At 39.1% G+C, this 19,372-nt stretch overlaps 1 protein-coding gene across 4 annotated transcripts in view; it reads right to left on the bottom strand.

Annotated features, from left to right (window-relative positions):
* Positions 1-19,372, bottom strand: part of syngap1a (synaptic Ras GTPase activating protein 1a) — a 128,576-nt gene that overhangs the window by 50,375 nt on the left and 58,829 nt on the right. The window lies entirely within an intron of this gene.

The raw sequence follows: 19,372 nt of genomic DNA, 5'->3' as shown, positions 1-19,372 counted from the left end.
ATGTCAACGAGTTAAAGCTAAAATTTTAAGCAGAACGTAGAACTTTAAACTTAACGATAACCATAACTGTATTTTAACTGTGTTAGCGTAAGTGATAAGAGAGACAAACGTGTTTCAGTTCTGTACCACAATAAAGAAATACACTGTATGTCATGACGGCTTTTGCGTGTTTTGTGTCATCATGAGTGTTTGCCCCCCGTCATAAATCCACTCACATACAGTCCACATTCATATACACCACATGGTCAGAAGTATGCGCACCCCTGACCATCACACATCGATGCGGTTTCTCCCCAATCCGTTGCCACAAAATCCAAAAGCACCGGATTGCATACTGTCTCTGTATACTGTATTATCAAGATTTCTCTTAACTGAAACTAAGAGGCACAAACACCGTTCCAACATGACAACACCACTGTGCATGAAGACATGGTATGGAGGTCGAGTGTCCAGCACTGACCCATGACTCTGACTCAACTCCGCAAAACACCTTTGGGATAAACTGGGACCGGATTCTCCTCAACATCCCAACATCAGAGTCTGATCTCAGTAATGCTCCTGTAGCTGAATGAACACTAATCCCTACAGACGCACTCCGGAATTTAGTGCAAAGCTTTCACAGAAGAGCATAAGAGGTTATTATAACAGCAAAGAGGGAACTGGATGTTTAACAAGCACATATGAGTGTGTCACAGCATTTGGCAGATGCCTTATCCAGAACAACTTTTATCAACATTTTATCTCATTTTATACAACCGAGCAGCTGAGGGTTAAGGTCCTGTAAGAAAATAAAACAAAGAGACAAAAGATCTAAATAAAAAAAAAAAAAGTTTATTCCAGCTCAGCAGTGACAAAATAATCGGAGTTTATCTGAGTCAGAAAGAACGCAGGACAAACCCTTCCTGAGCAATTTATACTGTTTTTCTTTTTTTTGTAGTTTAAATGGAGTTTTGCTTTAAATTTAATCTCAGTGTAAGAAATGAGTATCACCTAAATGTCTGGGTGATACTACCGTCTAGCCGGATGTCTTTAAATGGTGACGTACACCTTGGCTTGTTATTATGCAAATAGCCGGGTGATACTATTGTTTATATGATAATCACAGTCGCTTATAAACATCTGTGATTTCTTACAGGACTTAAATCACAGGCCTACTGATGGCAGACTTGGTAAACATGGGATTCAACCTCACAACCTTTGGAGCAGTAGGCCAGCACCTTAACCACTAGACTATGAAAGTGTGACAGACAGGCTACACAAACCTTTGGGCTTATAATGTAGTATCAAGCAGAGAAATTCCTGAGTGGCCTTGTCAATCAATCAGTATCTTAAATCAAGTTAAAAACATAAACCTAGATGGAGCTTTGTTATCGTCAGGGACACATTAGTACTGTATTTACACTACTACCTCTCGTGTGATCTGGGTCAACGTAGCGCACTGTTCACACTTACGCTGACCGCTTAACGATCCCATTACTCGCGACATATGTTAAACAGTCGTAAACTGAGCCATAGACATCATCTAATGCCTGAACTTGTGGTGAGAAAGCCAAAGGTGTCACTGCTGAGAAAAAAACTCCCTGCTGAGAGAGAGAGAGAGAGAGAGAGAGAGAGAGAGAGCTAAAAAGAGATCAAGATTCAGCAGCCTTTCCTTCTCTAACTGGCTATTATGCCTATTATTATTATTATTATTATTATTATTATTATTATTATTATTATTATTATTATTATTATGGTTAATATTATTATTATTAAATGGCAAAATAGCTTAAAATGGTATATAAATAACAAAAAGGGAAATAAAAAAACAAATAACAAATACTAAATAAAATTAAAAAATAAAACAAATAAAACATGCATTTATAAATAAAGTTATATAATTATAAAGGATCAAAAGTGCAAAAAATAACAACAGGCACTTCAAGAAAAAAAGCAATATAAATTATTACACTATATAATAAAATAAAGATGTATAATAAAAATCATCTGATAATACAAATAGGTAAATATAGAGAATTAAACTCTTATAAAAATATACAAGCAATATAAATACAACATGGCAGTAAAAGTAAAGTAAACGCTCTGCTCCAATTCAGTTCATTCAGTTTATTTGTATAGAGATGTTAACTATAGACATTGTCTCTAAGCAGCTTTACAAAAGCATAAAAACAAAATAAAATATTGAAAGTTTAAAATTAAGTTCCTATTTATCTCTAACATCTAGATCTATCCAGAAATTTGTTGCTTAAAAAAGTTCATAATTAGTGTTAAAAATACTAATATGTTATCATGAATAATCATGAATAATGATCATGAATAAGTATCATGAATAATCATGAATAAGTAACTCAGATAATTCAGCATGGTCAGCAGTCAGTGGAGAAGTGTTTATAGACCTCCGAATGGCAGGAGTATTAAGCTGTATATGGGTATAAACACAGTGTGTGTCCAGAAATATGAGTGCAAATAATAAATGAAGCTGATGTGACAGCGTGTAATTACCGTTTCGTTTCATGTTTGTGAAGGCCAGTAATTTCCTGTCATTTTTATTTCGCCATGTTAATCTCAGGGTCACAACAACCTGAACAAAATCTAAACTAATGCTTATATAATGAATCTGTAGCAAAATTGAGGCAAGCTCTTAAAATTAGAGGTTGAAAATATAATGAGAATTATATGCTGTTTCACCTTTAATGAGTCGTTTTGACCCGGGAGTCCAAGGGCAAGTTTGGGGCAAGTTACAGATCAGATCATATTTAAGTCAAAGATTGAAATGAAATGGAAGATTAACTGCTCTGAACTGGAAAAGAGCTTGTGCTTTCATTACAGAAGTTAAAGACTGCAACTGATGCTTTCTTCGAGTTCTTCATGAATGCTTAAGCATTTACTGCTTTTTCTATTAGACACCCTGACGTGGGAAAACCAAATCAAAATCATTGACCTTGAATAGAAGAGATCGCAGTTCTAAATGGCTCACTGTCAAAATACAGTAGTTAATTAAAATCTCTTGTTTGAGTCATTTTAATTCATTCTGCATGCAAAATGTTTGCCTCGAGGCTGTGATTCATTCAGCCATTTGGTTTCATCAAAGCACTCAGACAAGAACTTAGCAAAGAAAGAAATAGCAGTAAAATTCATACAATTATGTAAAATACACTTTTAGCATTGTCTAGCACTGAACCTGCTGATTTAAAAAAACAAAAGAACAGAAAACAAAAGAAAACAAAAAAGTTCTCCCTGCCACAGTTCCTTCTAGATCACTAAATACTGTATACCATCCGTTAAAAGACTTTATTTTGTCACATATACATTACAGCACAGCTACATTCTTTCTTCACGTATCCCAACTTTTGAAGGTTGGGGTCAGAGCACAGGGTCAGCCATGATACAGCACCACTGGAGCATGGAGGGTTAAGGGACTTGCTCAAGGGCTCAACAGTGGCAGCTTGTGAGTGCTGGGGCTTGAACGCTGCTCCTCTGATCAACAACCCAGAACCTTAACCACTTGAGCCACCAACTTACTTACAGACTAACTTTGCCTTAAAACACCCTTCCTTTTCTCTAAAATATCTGAACTCCTTTTGACCCTTTTCCACAACACAATATGGTCAAAAGTATGTGGACATCTGACCATCACACCGATGTGTATTTGTTTGATATGTACATCTCATTACAGATTTATTACAGTCTCCCTTTACTGTTACGATGCTCTGAAAAAAAAAATGCGGGTTGTATTCACGTCATTTAAATGTATATATACAACTGGTGCCATGTGATTGAATCGAGTAACATTTATACAGTTAATTTTCATACATCTAGCATGATTTAGGCATGTATTTTTAAATCCGTGAATTACTCCATATATGTTTCATCTAAATGGAAGACTGGATGATTAAATGGAAGTAATTCCAATATAACTGTTTTCCATTAATACTAGCTGGAATATTTTGGGATGTGGTAGCTTGTGCTTGCGGTATTGGCCCGATGATTGGAAGAGTGAGTCTGAATCACCTTTCTACCAAGTGTCCACTGCTGGGCCCTTAAGCAAGACCCCTAACCTTCACTTGCTGTATAAAATAAGATGCTCTGGATAAGTGCGTCTACCAAATGCTGTAAATATACTGGGTAAATTGATCATTTGCACTCATACATAATACAATATAGTCATTAAAAACATATCTTGTATGTAAACTATACCTAATATTTTTTTCTTGGACTGATTTATTTATATCTTCTATGAATATTATGATCTCTATGATGCCCAAAAGGAGGCTAGTGTTGCACAGGACCTCAATCCTCCTTACACAGACCTTAAGGAAAGCTCTTTCTGTACCTGTAAAATGTGTAGACATCTAAAGAAACTGAGAAATACAGATTAATATGGAAGCAATGAGACACTTTTAGGCACTGGATTTTTAGATGGTTTAACAGTCTAGTAATACACAAAACATAGAGTACAAGCCCCAGCACTGCCAAGCTGCCACTGTTGGGCCCTTGAGCAAGGCCCTTAACCCTCTCTGCTTCAGAGACGCTGTATCATGACTGACTCTGTGCTCTGACCCCAACCTCCAAAGCTGAGATATGTGAAGAACAAATTTTTCTGTGCTGTAATATACAGTATGTATATGTAACAAAATAAAGGATTCTATTCCTTTCTCATTCTAATCTACTCTACCTTTAATTTAATTTATAGTGCTTTTAAAAATAGACATTGCCATAAGCAGCTGTACAGAAATCTGGATGTAGATTGAAATCCTTGATGAGAAAGACAGAGAAGACATTGATGTCCCCCCAAATCTTCCCTGAGACGATATGAAGAAGAAACCCGACTCCCTTTATGGGTGACAACGGATAGTGCAATTATTATATACGTGTGCAGGAGGGTGAAGACAAACAGTACTGAGTGTGTTAGAAGGATGTATGAGATATATAAAGAATGATTTACAACATTAACAGAACGCAGAAATTAGCTACACCACAGTCAAAGGCAAAGTTGCTCATGAGGCAAACAGAGAGGGATTTCCACATCGGTGAGTTTTTTTATTTTAACAGCATCACGATTCACCTCACAGGCAGTAAAGAGCTCTAACAGGAACAAACTGCATCTTTACTGGAAAAGCTTTTTAATGTAAATGAGTGAGATGTCTCATGGTAGCAGGATGAAGGAGGAGATTTGAACACTTCAAGCTCAAAAAAGGAAATTATTGACAGTTGTATTGTAAATGCTTTGTAAAGGCAGATCGCAAGGAAGATCTCCAATGTGAAGGCATGTGTGTGTAATCACAGGATGGCACAGCAGAGCTTTAGAGAGAGCCTTCCATCCTCTCTCTCGTGCCCACTAAACAGTATAGTTTTTTTTCTGAATTTCAACTCTTTGTAGGATCACCATGGTTACAGCCTCCATTTCAGAAGTGAAAGATTTTGACACACAGCGCCAACAGGGGGATCACGGCACAGGAATATTCAACTGCACATGCTAAAGAGCAAACACACGCACAAACACACACGTGCAAACACACACACACACACAACACACATAATAGGAAATACTTGTGATATCATAGCCTGATGGTGTGATGCAATGTTTAATTATTGATCAATGGATGGAGGATACGGGATGAATTGAAGGATGGATGGATAAGTGGATGGATGGATGGATGAACGGATAGCTGGATGAACAGATGGATGGGAGGATAAGTGGATGGACAGATGAATAGATGGGTGGATGGACAGATGAATAGATGGATGGCTGGATGTATGGACAGGTGGATGGATGGATGGATGGATAGATGGGTGCATGGATGGATGGGTGCATGGATGGATGGATGAATGGATGGATGGATGGATGGATGGATGGATCAATAGTTGAATGGATGGATAGATGGGTAGATAAGTCAATGGATAGATTAATGGATGGAAACTAGAAGACTAAGCTTTCTATTGTAGATCCCGAGTTGAATGTCTAATAGGAGATAGATGGATGGATGGATGGATGGATGGATGGATGGATACACAGAAGGATTTACTATCATCTATTACCATGAACAAAACATGTTTTGTTTTTTCTAGAATTGTGCATATTTGCTGTTTTTAGCCTACATATTCATGCATAGCAGACTGAACTCAAGGAGTTTTTTTTTAAATATTAAATAAACTTGACAAAATCACAGGACAGTAGGAATGCTGAGGTTTGTATTCTTTTTTTCACTTCTCTCATTAGAATTTCAACTCCCTTTTTTTATTATTTATCCAATCAGGTTACAGATCATGTGGCAAACAAAAACAACAAATCAATATCAAATCAATCAGAGCTCAGTGATGCAGTAAATGTTTTCAGGTTGCAGAAGCATCTCTTTCTCCTTCATTTTAAGAAATATATTTAATGTGTAATTTAAGTGTCGCTGCAGCTTCAGTGTTGGGTTCTTGCGTGTTCTTCCGGTGTGTTTCCTTTGGGCACTTGTATTTATTCGCATCTTTAAACTTTAAAATGCCTTTAGACATCAATGGGTGTAGAAAATGAACTAGATATATACCAGCTAGTTTATATCAACATAAAAGATGCCCTGGAAGTCATTTGTCTTATATATTAACAACACATTCACCACGAATGTGTGGAAACGAGCAAAGATTAAAGTTCTTATAACAATGTTTTGATGATTTGTTTGAAGTAAAAAGAGTTCAGTTGCTTTGGTAAAAACTGTTCATTCGTATGAATATTAAAAACCCCAGTAAGTAAAACCTAATCAAAATCAGTTCATATCCAACAAAGATATTCCTCAAGCTCTTTATAAAACCTGCAGCTAAGGTGGGTGGTAAGTAACCAGCAGGAGAACAGACGGATCGCTCTTGAGATGCACGGCAAAGAAATTGAAGAAATGTACAAAATTCCCCAAGAGAGATTTAAATTCACAGAATAGCGTCATGCTACATGCATGCGACACCCCCAAACCTCTTATTCACTGTACAGGCTAGAAGAAATCTAAATTAGAGACTTTTCATTTGAGAATAAGATGAAAGCCGACCGTGTGTTTAATTACCTGGTCGATTATGAGACGTTTTGATTAGTGCTGCTCATTCAGTACAGTGGTTTTAAAACCGGGTTCTCACTGTTAACACATTTCGCAGTAATTAAACCACACCTAACGAAGCTATCGTTCAGGACTCATTAGGTAAATAAGCATACAGCATACATTACCTCAAGAGAATCACTACATTAGATCATAACTGTTGTATAGTTCAACTCATTCTCATTCACAAGGGTAAGGATCTATCTTCAGAGTGAGAAAAACAAAAGGCTGTGTCTTTCAATGGCTTTCAAATGGCAATTCCATAGCTTTACCCTGAAAAACATGGTGGGCAGAACAGCTTCAAGGTGAAGCAGCAAGTAGCATTCTTGCCTCACAGCTCCAGGGTCAACCAGTTGGATCCTGAGCTTGGGTAACAGCCGGTGTTGAGTTTTTCATGTTCTTTCAGGGTCCATGATGGTTTTCTCAGGTTTCCTCCCACCTCCAAAAACCAAAAACCGCCTATGTTAAATTAACCCTAGGTGAGAATGGTGAGTGTAACGATGTCCCTCTTCACAGCTAGTATAGTGAAAGTCTTGCAATTAGCCAATTTATACACAAACTACTATCGACACGTTTCTAGTAAGCTATTACCAATAACTAAGATATTCCTACAAAAAAACGTTTAAAGTTTCCCAGCAGAATTCATTGAAAAAGTGACAAGAAATGTCTTGCTTATTCATCTGATCCTTCTTGTTGTTCCTCCGCTTTCAGCTCCTCCCATTAGGAGTCGCCAAAACAGATCATTGATCCACATATTTTATACCAGATGCCCTTCCTGGCAATGTCCTCCCGTTTCATACTGGCTTGTGCAACCCCAGGGTTGGGTGCCTACCCAGCGTATCAATCACAGCCCAGGGGTATCGATCACAGCCCAGGGAATCTGATGCTATATTCCATCATTTTATCTCAGGAATACACCTTTGATGGGATGCCAGTCCATTACAGAGAACCATGCCTACTCATTCACACAATAATTTACACCTACAGGTGATTTAGCTTCCCTGATCCACAGAACAGCATGCTTTTGGGAGGTGGGAGGAAACCAGAGAACCTGTAGAAAACCACATGCAAAACTCCACACAGAGAGTAACCTGAGCTCAGGAGCAATCCAGGAACCCCAGTGCTGGGAGGCAAGGACACTACCGCCTACACCCCCGATCTAAGCAGCTAGCTTGTATTAACATAATTAGGCAGTTTTGAAGAAAAAATCACCAACAAGCGTCTTCAGGTCTTTCAGAGACTTCACTTCCTCATCAACATAGCCAGTGGAATGAAATTGGCTAGAAATTAAAAAATAAATAAATAAGACAAAAATGAGATGTAGTGTGAGGGAGAGTCACATGGCAGTCCACTAATGCTCCTCATAACGAACACTTAACACCTTAATTTGTCATAAAAACACACATACAAGCAGGAGAATATTAATTAGACTGGGAATGTTTGCTGGGACTGTGTGAGATTCTGATTGCAAATTGCACATCATTCTGTTTACCTGCTTTGTGCTGATGCCATTCACATACACAGACACACACACACACACACACACACACATACACAAATGCACACACCTCAATTCAGGATGTAAGAGTGATGGCGAGCTGGAGATTGTGCGTGCATGTGTGTGTGTGTGTGTGTGTGTGTGCATGTGTGGGTGGGAATAGCTCCAAGCCAAGCCTGCTCTGCTATGTGCATCAACACAGAGGAAGGAGGGGAGGAAAAAGAAAGAGCGAGAGAAAGATAGAAATGAGGATTGGTTTTCTGAGTAGGTGTACAATATCAGTATAAGCCATACAATAACCCTGAGCATTCAGGACGAGCGTCACTGCGCAACAGGTCTCTTAAGCGAGGATATAAGAAAGGCTCTCCCACTCCGGTCATGCAAAATGAAGAGACAGAAGCGGAGAAAAAAAAGGAGTGTAGATAAACAGTCATAAACGTGATCTAATCGGTTGAAAACTAAACAGGATTTTCAATCCATCAATTGATACACACGATACACTAAGAATGAGCCGACGATTTTTTCCTGTCACGTATGATGACAGACTGCATGCCAGCGGGATCTGGCTCTCACACACAGATGTGTGTGCTCCCTAAATATCATATATGAATTATAGATCAGCTATTCTAAGAGTTGTGGAAATTGAGACCAAGAAAATTCTCAACCTACAGTATATATTAAACCCAAGAGGAAATCTGAACAAGTGACTCAGGTACACCGAAAAATGTACGGCAAAATTAGTGAAACCATCACAAGCTAAATATCACTGAAATGCTTTGCATTACTGGGCACGTGCTCACAAAACTGGGCAGTAAAACATTTGGGAAAAAAGACAAACAAATGTTTATTTACTAGGCTTCACCCATTTTAGCATCAGCTTTCTGTTTTTGGCTGAAAGGAGTGGAACCTGATGTGGTCTTCAGGTCTGCTAGTGTAGTTCATCCACCTCGAGTTTCTAACCTCGATGCTTTTTCTTGATGCTTTTACGGTTGTAAAGAGTGATTATACGAGTCAACTTCACAGAACTGCCGCTCATAGATTTCGTGTATGCTTTATACTGTGTGAGAATATAAGCTAAACATTATTAAAATCCTCAAAACAGCATGTCTAGGACCAACAGCCATGCCACGGTCAAAGTCACTGAGATGATATTTTTCAGCTGCCCGGCTTGTTTTCACCCTGCCAAAGTTCTCGCATACCACCCCGCTACTGCGATCCCTCCACTGGCCTCCGGTAGCTGCACGCATCAGATTCAAAACACTGATGCTGGCCTACAAAGCCAAAAACAGACCAGCTCCCTCTTACCTCAAAGCCCTCATCACTCCTCACACTGCACCCCGCACCCTCCGATCTACCAGCACTGCTCGACTGGTTCCACCATCTCTCAGGGTAAGAGGCAAGTATACTACAAGACTCTTCTCTGTACTGGCACCAAGGTGATGGAACGAACTTCCCCTATAGGTCCGGACAGCTGAGTCACTGGGTATTTTCAAGCGGCGGTTGAAGACCTACTTATTCAGGAAACACTTCAACTAGCACTTCTTTCCTTATCTTTTGCATTAAAAAAAAAAAAAAAACTTTTTCACTTTTTCATTCTAACTTTGAACAAATGTTTTAAACTCATGGTATCTTAAGTATGTAACTTAGTGAGCCAGCATTAATGTATTCAATGCTAGAGATTTAAGCACTTATGTACGTCGCTCTGGACAAGGGCGTCTGCCAAATGCTGTAAATGTATTTTTATTCTCATGCTTGATTCTCATGCTCGAACATTTATGTATGCATAAATTCAGTCGTTCAGTTGACGGCAAAAATGCTCCTTTCTGAGAGAAATTAAACACAAGCTCATGTTGAATCAACTAGCCTTTCTACTTCACCCAAAAATAACTACATCTGTATTAAATTAAACCTTTATCTCTATTTGGATGGACGTCTGAAGTGCATTTACAATCTACTTCAATGTGACAAGTTGCTTTTCGTCACTGCAGCCGAACAAACAGCTGTGAATCTTAAAATCCTTGCAATTACACTTACACATGAACACAAAAAATGTGGGTTTGACAGTAGGTGTTATACACAGGTGGTGTGATTGTGGCTTTGTGCAGATATTTATCGCGTGACTATGCGCTAGGCGTATCGTTAACGTTACTGGACAGATTAATTAGCATTCACGGACAGTGGACAGTACTTTTAGAATCAGGATCTTGCAGATATACAGAAATGCTAACAAAACAAAATTCACGCAAAAGCTACAACACACCTCGTGTTTAAACGTTTGAAAAAATACGCTAGCCAGACGCAATTAGCTTTTACATGCAATGAACGGAACAGAACACTGTATCTCACAGCTGATTATTTTCTAGAGACGACAGACCAGATTTACATTTACAGCATTTAGCAGACAACCTTATCCAGAGCGACTTACTTTTTTTTTTTTTTTTTTTTTATCTCATTTTTATACAACTGAGCAATTAAGGGTTAAGGGCCTTGCTCAGGGGCCCAGCAGTGGCAGCTTGGTGGATTTAGGAATTGAACTCACAACCTTCTGATTGGTAGCCCAACACCTTAACCACTAGGCTACCACATCCCCAGATGTGCTACGTTACAGTACATTTTTTAGAAGAGCATAGTGACTATACACTTGCTGTTCTTTCTCTTAATTTACTAATTCATTTATTAAAGCTACTAATGTAGTGCTTGCCATTTGTTGTCATTCTACCATTTTGCTGTCCAAGAATTTTTCTGGACAACCAAAACATGGGACTGGGCAGCACACTGAAGTTTTTTCTTATAGCTAATAAAATTACGACTTTCAGACCCTTATGCATCGCTAAAGTATAATCTGTTGTTATCAAGGTGTTATTAATGTGATTATGGATATTACACTGATCAGCAATACCATTAAACCCACCTGCCTAATAATGTGCTGCTAAAATGGCTCTGATGTGTCTATGCATGGACTCCACAAGTCCTCTAAAGTTGTGCTGTGGTAAATGACACCAGGATCCATCTATTAAGTAATTGATTTGTTTGTCCAGCACACTCCACAAATGCTTGATCGGATCAGTGTCAATGAGCTTGTAGGGTAAATATCTAGCAGTGTCAATGCATCTAGCAGGGTAAATATCTAGGCCCAAAAGCAGGGATAGCAAACACACACAATTTGTTAACAAAATAACCCGGAAAGAGAACGGGAAACACTGGGGGAAAAACTAAACAAGAAATGAAACCGAAACTTGAAACTGAAAGACAAGGATTCTGCACTGCAAAACGCAACACGGCAGGGCTATTTGGGGGAAACAATTAGACACATAAGGGGCAGGTGTGCAGAGGCGGGAAGAAATTATAGCTAGGACAGGGTAAACACACGTGAGCACAGCACGTAAACCAAAACACATAGCACAAGACACAAGTCGGGGTCACGCTTAGACAACCCGACAATCGGATTGAGATCTAGAGAATCTGAAGGCCAAGACAACTGGTTAAGGCTCTGGGTGGTTGATCAGAAGGTTGGAGTTCAAGCCCCAACACTGCCAAGCTGCCACTGTTGGGCCCTTGAGCAAGACATTTAACCATTGCTTCTCCAATGGTGGTATATCATAACTGCCCCTGCATTCAGACCCCAACCTTTACAGCTGGGAACTGTGAAGAAAATAATTCCACTGTACTGTTATGTATTTGGCAATAAAGGCTTCTTATCCTGCTGAATGACAAAATACCGAGGGATTCATTTGGTCTGCAACCACTCACTCATTTTCTACCGCTTATCCGAACTATCTCAGGTGTCATCGGGCATCACGGCAGGATACACCCTGGACGGAGTGCCAACCCATCGCAGGGCACACACACACACTCTCATTCACTCACACAATACGGACAATTTTCCAGAGATGCCAATCAACCTACCATGCATGTCTTTGGACCGGGGAGGAAACCGGAGTACCCGGAGGAAACCCCCGAGGCACAGGGAGAACATGCAAACTCCACACACACAAGGTGGAGGCGGGAATTTAACCCCCAACCCTTGAGGTGTGAGACGAACGTGCTAACCACTAAGCCACCGTGCCCCCCTTGGTCTGCAACCATTTATGGAAAATGGAACATTTTCAAGATTGCCCCGAGCATCACACTGATCCATTGTAACGACATGATCAATGATATTCACTTCACCTGTCAGTGGTTTTAATGTCATGGCTGATCAGTGCATAAAAAAATGACTAAAACAGAAATATTAAGAATAAACTAAGAATGAACGCAGAATTCTTTCAAGTCCAAGTCCAACCACTGAAGACATTAAATGAAACACACAGGTCTCTAGATTGCTCAGGGTGGAACTTGCTGCTGCTCTGTTTTAGGCTCCAGTCATATCAGATGGATAAATTGTACAATTTTATGATTTCCCAACATCATTTTTCAATGTTAATACTGACAGTTGCAATGAAAAGCTCAGTTCCATTTTGTTCACTCAGAAACACTTAATGTTCTCTCTGATAATTAGAGTAATAAAGTGTTATGTTTGGTCACTCTTGTTGTCTTAAACACTGAGTACTAAAGTCAAAGTCTAAAGCAACCACAAAACGACAGACAGCTTTGACAAGCATTCAATTTATGTACATTTATAATCAGTACAACTCAAACAGTTCATGTTTACTTGACTAAAAGCCCAATGCTTCTAATCCTTTAACATTTAATGAAAAATGCATTAACGATGGTATGTGATCGATTCTACTATGACATCCATCATATTGTGAGTCACCTGTGGCAGCTTTTAATTAATTAATTAATTAATTAATTTCTTAGTCAGTGCAAATTACAAATTCTAAATGCACCTCAATAACAGATTATCATGCAGCCCTGCTTGTCATCTGGACACGGTTTTAAAGCCGATTCATTCATTTTTCATTCATTCATCTTCTACCACTTATCCGAGCTACCTCGGGTCACGGGGAGCCTGTGCCTATCTCAGGCGTCATCGGGCATCAAGGCAGGATACACCCTGGATGGAGTGCTAACCCATCACAGGGCACACACACACACTCTCATTCACTCACGCAATCACACACTACGGACAATTTTCCAGAGATGCCAATCAACCTACCATGCATGTCTTTGGACTGGGGGAGGAAACCGGAGTACCCGGAGGAAACCCCCGAGGCACGGGGAGAACATGCAAACTCCACACACACACACAATCAAACCCCCAACCCTGGAGGTGTGAGGCGAACGTGCTAACCACTAAGCCACCGTGCCCCCCGCTAAAGCTGATTCAGATTTATATAAAAGCATTTAAATAAGTCAGGACATAGCGCTCATTAAGAATTTTAGAATTTGTCAGCATTGCAATGAGCAAACGAATTACACGCATACGTTTCTTCTTTCTCGGCTTGTCTGTTAACGCAAAAATAGATTAAAGATGCTTTCACATATGCAGCATTTGTCTGTTTGAATTGACCTCTGTAGTGTGGTTTCATTGCAGTGAGAAAGCAGGACGTGAATCAAACATGCCGTGTATTTTGGGTTGCAAGCTGTTAAACTGAGCCGTAAGGCACAAACTGTCCCAAAGGGCAGAGCTGCAGAAATGTAATGCAGAGATTTGGACCAACAAACAAAAAGAGAGCATGAATAAAAAAATACCGGACAGACAAAATGTTTAAAACGGTTATTTGTATAATTAAAGTTATTTATTAAGGGATTGCTACATATTCTCCATGCTTATACTTTTTCAACACCTGATCATTGACTGCAAGTCTTTTTTTTTTCTTCTTTAATTGTCTGCAGTGTGAAACTAAACCAAACGAAACAGCAAATGAACCGAAAGTATTTTTTTTTTGGTCTGAATTTGACACGGCTAATAACCGTGAAAGCCCCCATGTAGTTGGACGAATGCCTTCAAAGCTTAAAGGAACTACATTAATTATAAAGCACTGGAAGGAATAATTGACTTTTTTTATCCACTGCACACTATGTGACTCCTGGATTATCGCTTCCTACTCCATCACGGCCACTATCCATACTTCTCCTTAAACCGATGAGCTAAAATATTGCCTCAGAGGGTCATTACAGCATTTAGTAGATCATTCAATTACTTCATTCCAGCAATTTGTTGCTTAATTGGCTGAATTAACATATTATCTCATTTACAGGCCTTACATTAACTAGGTGTGTTAAAGCCACATGGGATATAATGATTATACGCCGCAATATAAAGTACAACCCAATATCTACATAAACTCCACCTGGATTTCTTCTCTTTCAATGATGGGTAAAAGCTTGTGTAATTATTGATGAACCTCAAAGCTATTTTTCCTCTATAGTATTTACCAAAATTAAATGTTTTTGAATGGCAGTTTAGACAACGAGGGGTGGTCAGAAAGCACAGCCTATTAGTTTTCACATCGCATGCTTTGTAGGTTTGTAGGATTTTAAGCACCAATCTTAATTTTATGGTTTAGCTATAAAATTGCTTGATGCTTGTTAAACACAGGACTATCTGATATATTATGAATATATCTTGGCACGCTCTGGCCTGGACTGACTGTGTGATACCATTTGTTTATGACCTACATTTACAGCACTTGGCAGAACACCTTATCCAGAGCGACTTACATTTTATACAACTGAGCAATTGTGGGTTAAGGGCTTTGCTCAGGGGCCCAGTGGTGGCAACATGGTGGCCCTGGGATTTGAGCTCAGAACCTTCCGATTTGTAGTCAAACACCTTAACCACTAGGCTATGTGACCATATTTCTGACCTCGTCTTCGACTGTGATATCTTTTGTTTTGTTCTTGGACGTTCTGTTCTGTTAAACATGTGTCTACCCCAGACACTGCTCTGACCACCACGTCTGTTCCTGATGACACATACTATTTACATTTACGGCATTTGGTAGACGCCCTTATCCAGACAATGTAAACTTCAGTTTGCTCAACTCAAACACTCCAAGTCTCATTGTGGTTTTTTTTAGCACTCTGTTCCCTGACTTCAGCTCAGAAGTAGCAGCAGAAGCAGAAGCAGCAGCAGGACTCAGACTTCTTCTCCGAACGAACCCAAGAAAAGCTCTCTGGAGGCTCGTCCGGGATCTTCGAGCATACTACTGTAGGCTACATCTAGACAGTTTGATTGGTAAATGTAGCTGGTGTCTGAACAACTGTGGAGGAGTTGCAGGGAATTATTAGGTAACGAGTGAGTTGTTGTACCTGTATCTGGTTATGTACATGAGCTTTTATTTATAGTCTGTGTGTTTGTTGTGGTGATTGTCTATTGACCCTGCGAGAGAGAGCCCATGCAGGCAAAGCTGGCCTTGACTATGAGCAAACAGACAGCAGTGGCGTTTTGTTTAGCTTCATTTAAAGTAATTTAGATGAATGAAGTGCTGAAAAATGCCATACTGACAAAAAAAACATATAGCATCACTCTTTCCAAAGTCTACCTCCCGTGTCCTCATTTACCTTCCTGTCTACCAGGTTTACAGCAGAGTTTTATCTTTTTTTGGTTTAAACGTGCCTGAGGTAAATCCTGTTTACGTTTATAGAAAGCTCATTAGCATTTCCAGGGAATCAAAAATAAACTGGTCAGCCTGACCAATTTACCGGAAGTGTATAGAGGAAATGCTATGTAAGGACAGTTTTCTACCTGAGGCTGATTGCCCAGAGCAGACAGCAGGTGGGTGGCTGAATAAGGAAGCCAGGGTGAAGAGTGACCGGACTAAGCGAGTGGGCAGACTAGAAGAGAGGAGCAAGTGAATGAGGAGGTGGAGAATGAATAAATAAAAAGATGACAACAAGACAGAGTATTCTGACATGCTGTCAAGACAGCAGAAACGGTGTTAGCCAGTCAATGAGACCAGGCCCCATCTACACTCTGGGTTATCTCTTACACCTGTGCCTTCTCGTACAGCAAACAGAATAACTATCAAAATATATACTATATATGTGTTTTAGATATATATTATCACAGGGGTCGCCAGCCAGAGAGCCCTTTTGCTGTAGATAATTCCTATTTATTTCATGACAGGTCTCAAATATTAAGCTCATTATTCAAAAGTGTGCAATAATATTCTGTTTTAGATATATTCTATATCTATTATTTTCAGAGATTTTTATTTGTAAAATTTCCCCCAACAGAACACATTAGGTCCATGGGCTACTTGTTGTACTGAGCACACCAACAGGGCTAACAATTTTAAGAACTCAATAATAAATACAAATGTCATCTGATTTGGAAGCTTCATAGACCAAGTATGCATTTATTTCATGATGTTAAATGTCATAGATTATCGCAGCAACTGTGCAAGTATTCGGTTCCATTCACCAATCCATGTATTGTCGCATACAGTATTTTCCATCTGGTGTGTATCTTCTTTAACCTCTTAGGCTCCTTTAGGACGATAAGTTCCATATCCTAATGCTTATTATCAAGTGTCACCATGGAAAACAATACAAATACAATAAGCAAATAGATGTAGATGTAGTTGAAACATAGGATGTTCCATACTGTAGTTGCTGGAATTTGCAAGGTTAAAATGTGAGGTTAGATCTTTTTCTCAAAAAGTATCATCAGTATCATCAGTTGACCAGTAGAAGTCCATTTCTATGAATTCTCCCAGTTCTAGCAGTTGACTGGATGATCGTTTTCTCCAACTGTTTGGATTTCTGCTTTGACCTAGTTTTATTTTATCTCTTTTCTTAGTGTGTCCTTTGTTTAAGTTTCAGAGTACATATTGTGTAAGGTGAAAACACTGTCTATATGTAGCAAATATTATCCAACCGTGCTAACAATGTACATATGGGTAAGTCAATGTAAACTTTATCGCTAAATGGAATTACTGGATTAAATGTTACAGTTTATACAAATTGCCACTCAAAAAATACATTTAAGATATTCTAAGGCTTTTTATAAAATATTTTAAGAAGTATCTTATATTCAAACTGAGTCTCTCCAAACTGAGTTAGTATAGAAACGACACCATGTGCATTATTCTCAAAAGATTGAAAGCTCAAGGCTAAGCATTCTTCACCCTCTGGCACAGCCAACCATTACAGCAGAGCTCACTCAAGGTGATATTGCGCAAACGCCTTAAAAAGTCCGCTGCAGTGACGAACACAGCTAAATTAAGAGATGCCGTGGGTGTTATTAGCGTGCACTTTCATTCAGAGTCTCGAACAAGAATTAGCTGTAATCATTGCGGTGTTAAAAACAAAGATAATGGAAAGATTTCAACAACCTGATTTCATTTTTTTGGGTTTTGATTTTATCAGATTTATGGTTTAAGACATTTTGTTTGGTTAAGCCTATGAGTTGTTGATCGGAGTTCAAGCCGCAGCACCGTCAGGCTACCACTGTTGGGCCCTTGAGCAAGGCCCTAAACCCTCCCTACTCCAGGGGCGCTGTATCATGGCTGACCTTGTGCTCTAACCTGAATATGTAAAGAAAGAATTTCACTTTGCTGTAATGTATCTGTGACAAAAGAAAGGCTTCTTCTTCTAAAGCTGCAGCGACTTTGGACCTTGTGTTAAAAATAAAATAAGCATTATTATTTAGCCGGCAATGGAGGTGTGGGGGTGGGGGGCTAAAACACTGTGTTCAGTGAAGTCACTCTGCCAATCCCATAACAGTACTTCGCAGTCAGAGATGTCATTACGTAGTGACGTTATTTGTGAACTGATAGTCTGACTGATATTACTGCGTCCACAGAAAGAGACACATAATAAAATGAGCAGATATCCCAAACATCTCCTGATGGTAGCTCTTCTAACATTTACAAGCACCCACTGCAAATAGCTCCCTTAGTGGACAGTTTGTAGAAAATGACACAGAATAAAAAGCTCATAGATGAACATACTATTCAAGTTACACTAACTTTGTGAAATGCCTACTGAAATCTGATTGGCTGATGATAACCAAGTAACCCAGTCATCGTTAGAAATCCAATTAGACAACAGCACATTGATGCAGTACACCAAAGTTAAGCTGGATAGGATTATGGTTGCTGACAAACCCTGCATATAACCCTGGTGAACCTGCACTGTGTAAATAAGCACACTACAAACTTTCCACAATCCATCAGAATCTTGACTGAACATTGCTCTGACTATTTATATTATTCAAGACAATAGTATATTGTTTAACGATTCAGGTTCATTAGATCTCCAATGCTTAGACCCCTAATAACAGAGAGGTTTATAAAGTACCTGAACTGCAGTATATCATTCCAATGTATTCTCATCAGTCCCTCAAGCTTACCTGACGTCCCCAACAGAACAACAGAGTGCTTTTTTATTGTTAATAAACCACAATATGAATAAACTTATAAGATGAACGACAATAATATTAATAATGAACGTAAGCCTCTGGGCATGTGTTCTGCACCACTGTTCTGTATCAGTGCTCAACTAATTTCTTTCCACTACAGTTTACCTGAGCCTCCTGAGATGTTTTAATTTGTCCTATTAAATCTGGTTGGTATGGGCAATGTCAGAAAAAAGTTGGACCAGCTCTTGGTAGGACTGTAGAGATTCAGCTTTAATTGAATCCAGCATTCCAGCTAAGCTGATTCTAGAAATCCAGCTGACTCTCCAGATGAATTAATAAGTTAATGTCTTCCAGTTGTTATACTTGGACTTTCCAATAAAACTGATTCTAGAAGTCCAACTGGATTAATTCTAGCCCCAGATGGGATTAACTAAGGCTGGAACAATTCTAAATCTCAAGCAAAATTCAATCTTGAGCTCTACCTGGATTGATTCTAAAATGCCACTTCCAATAATTCCAGTACTCCAGCCTGATTGAATTAATTCCAGAACCCAA

This window comes from Tachysurus vachellii, chromosome 14 (genome assembly GCF_030014155.1).
Source record: "Tachysurus vachellii isolate PV-2020 chromosome 14, HZAU_Pvac_v1, whole genome shotgun sequence".
Taxonomy (NCBI): domain Eukaryota; kingdom Metazoa; phylum Chordata; class Actinopteri; order Siluriformes; family Bagridae; genus Tachysurus; species Tachysurus vachellii.
Note: the sequence above shows the minus strand (reverse complement) of the source record. Positions and strands in the feature narration are given on the sequence as shown.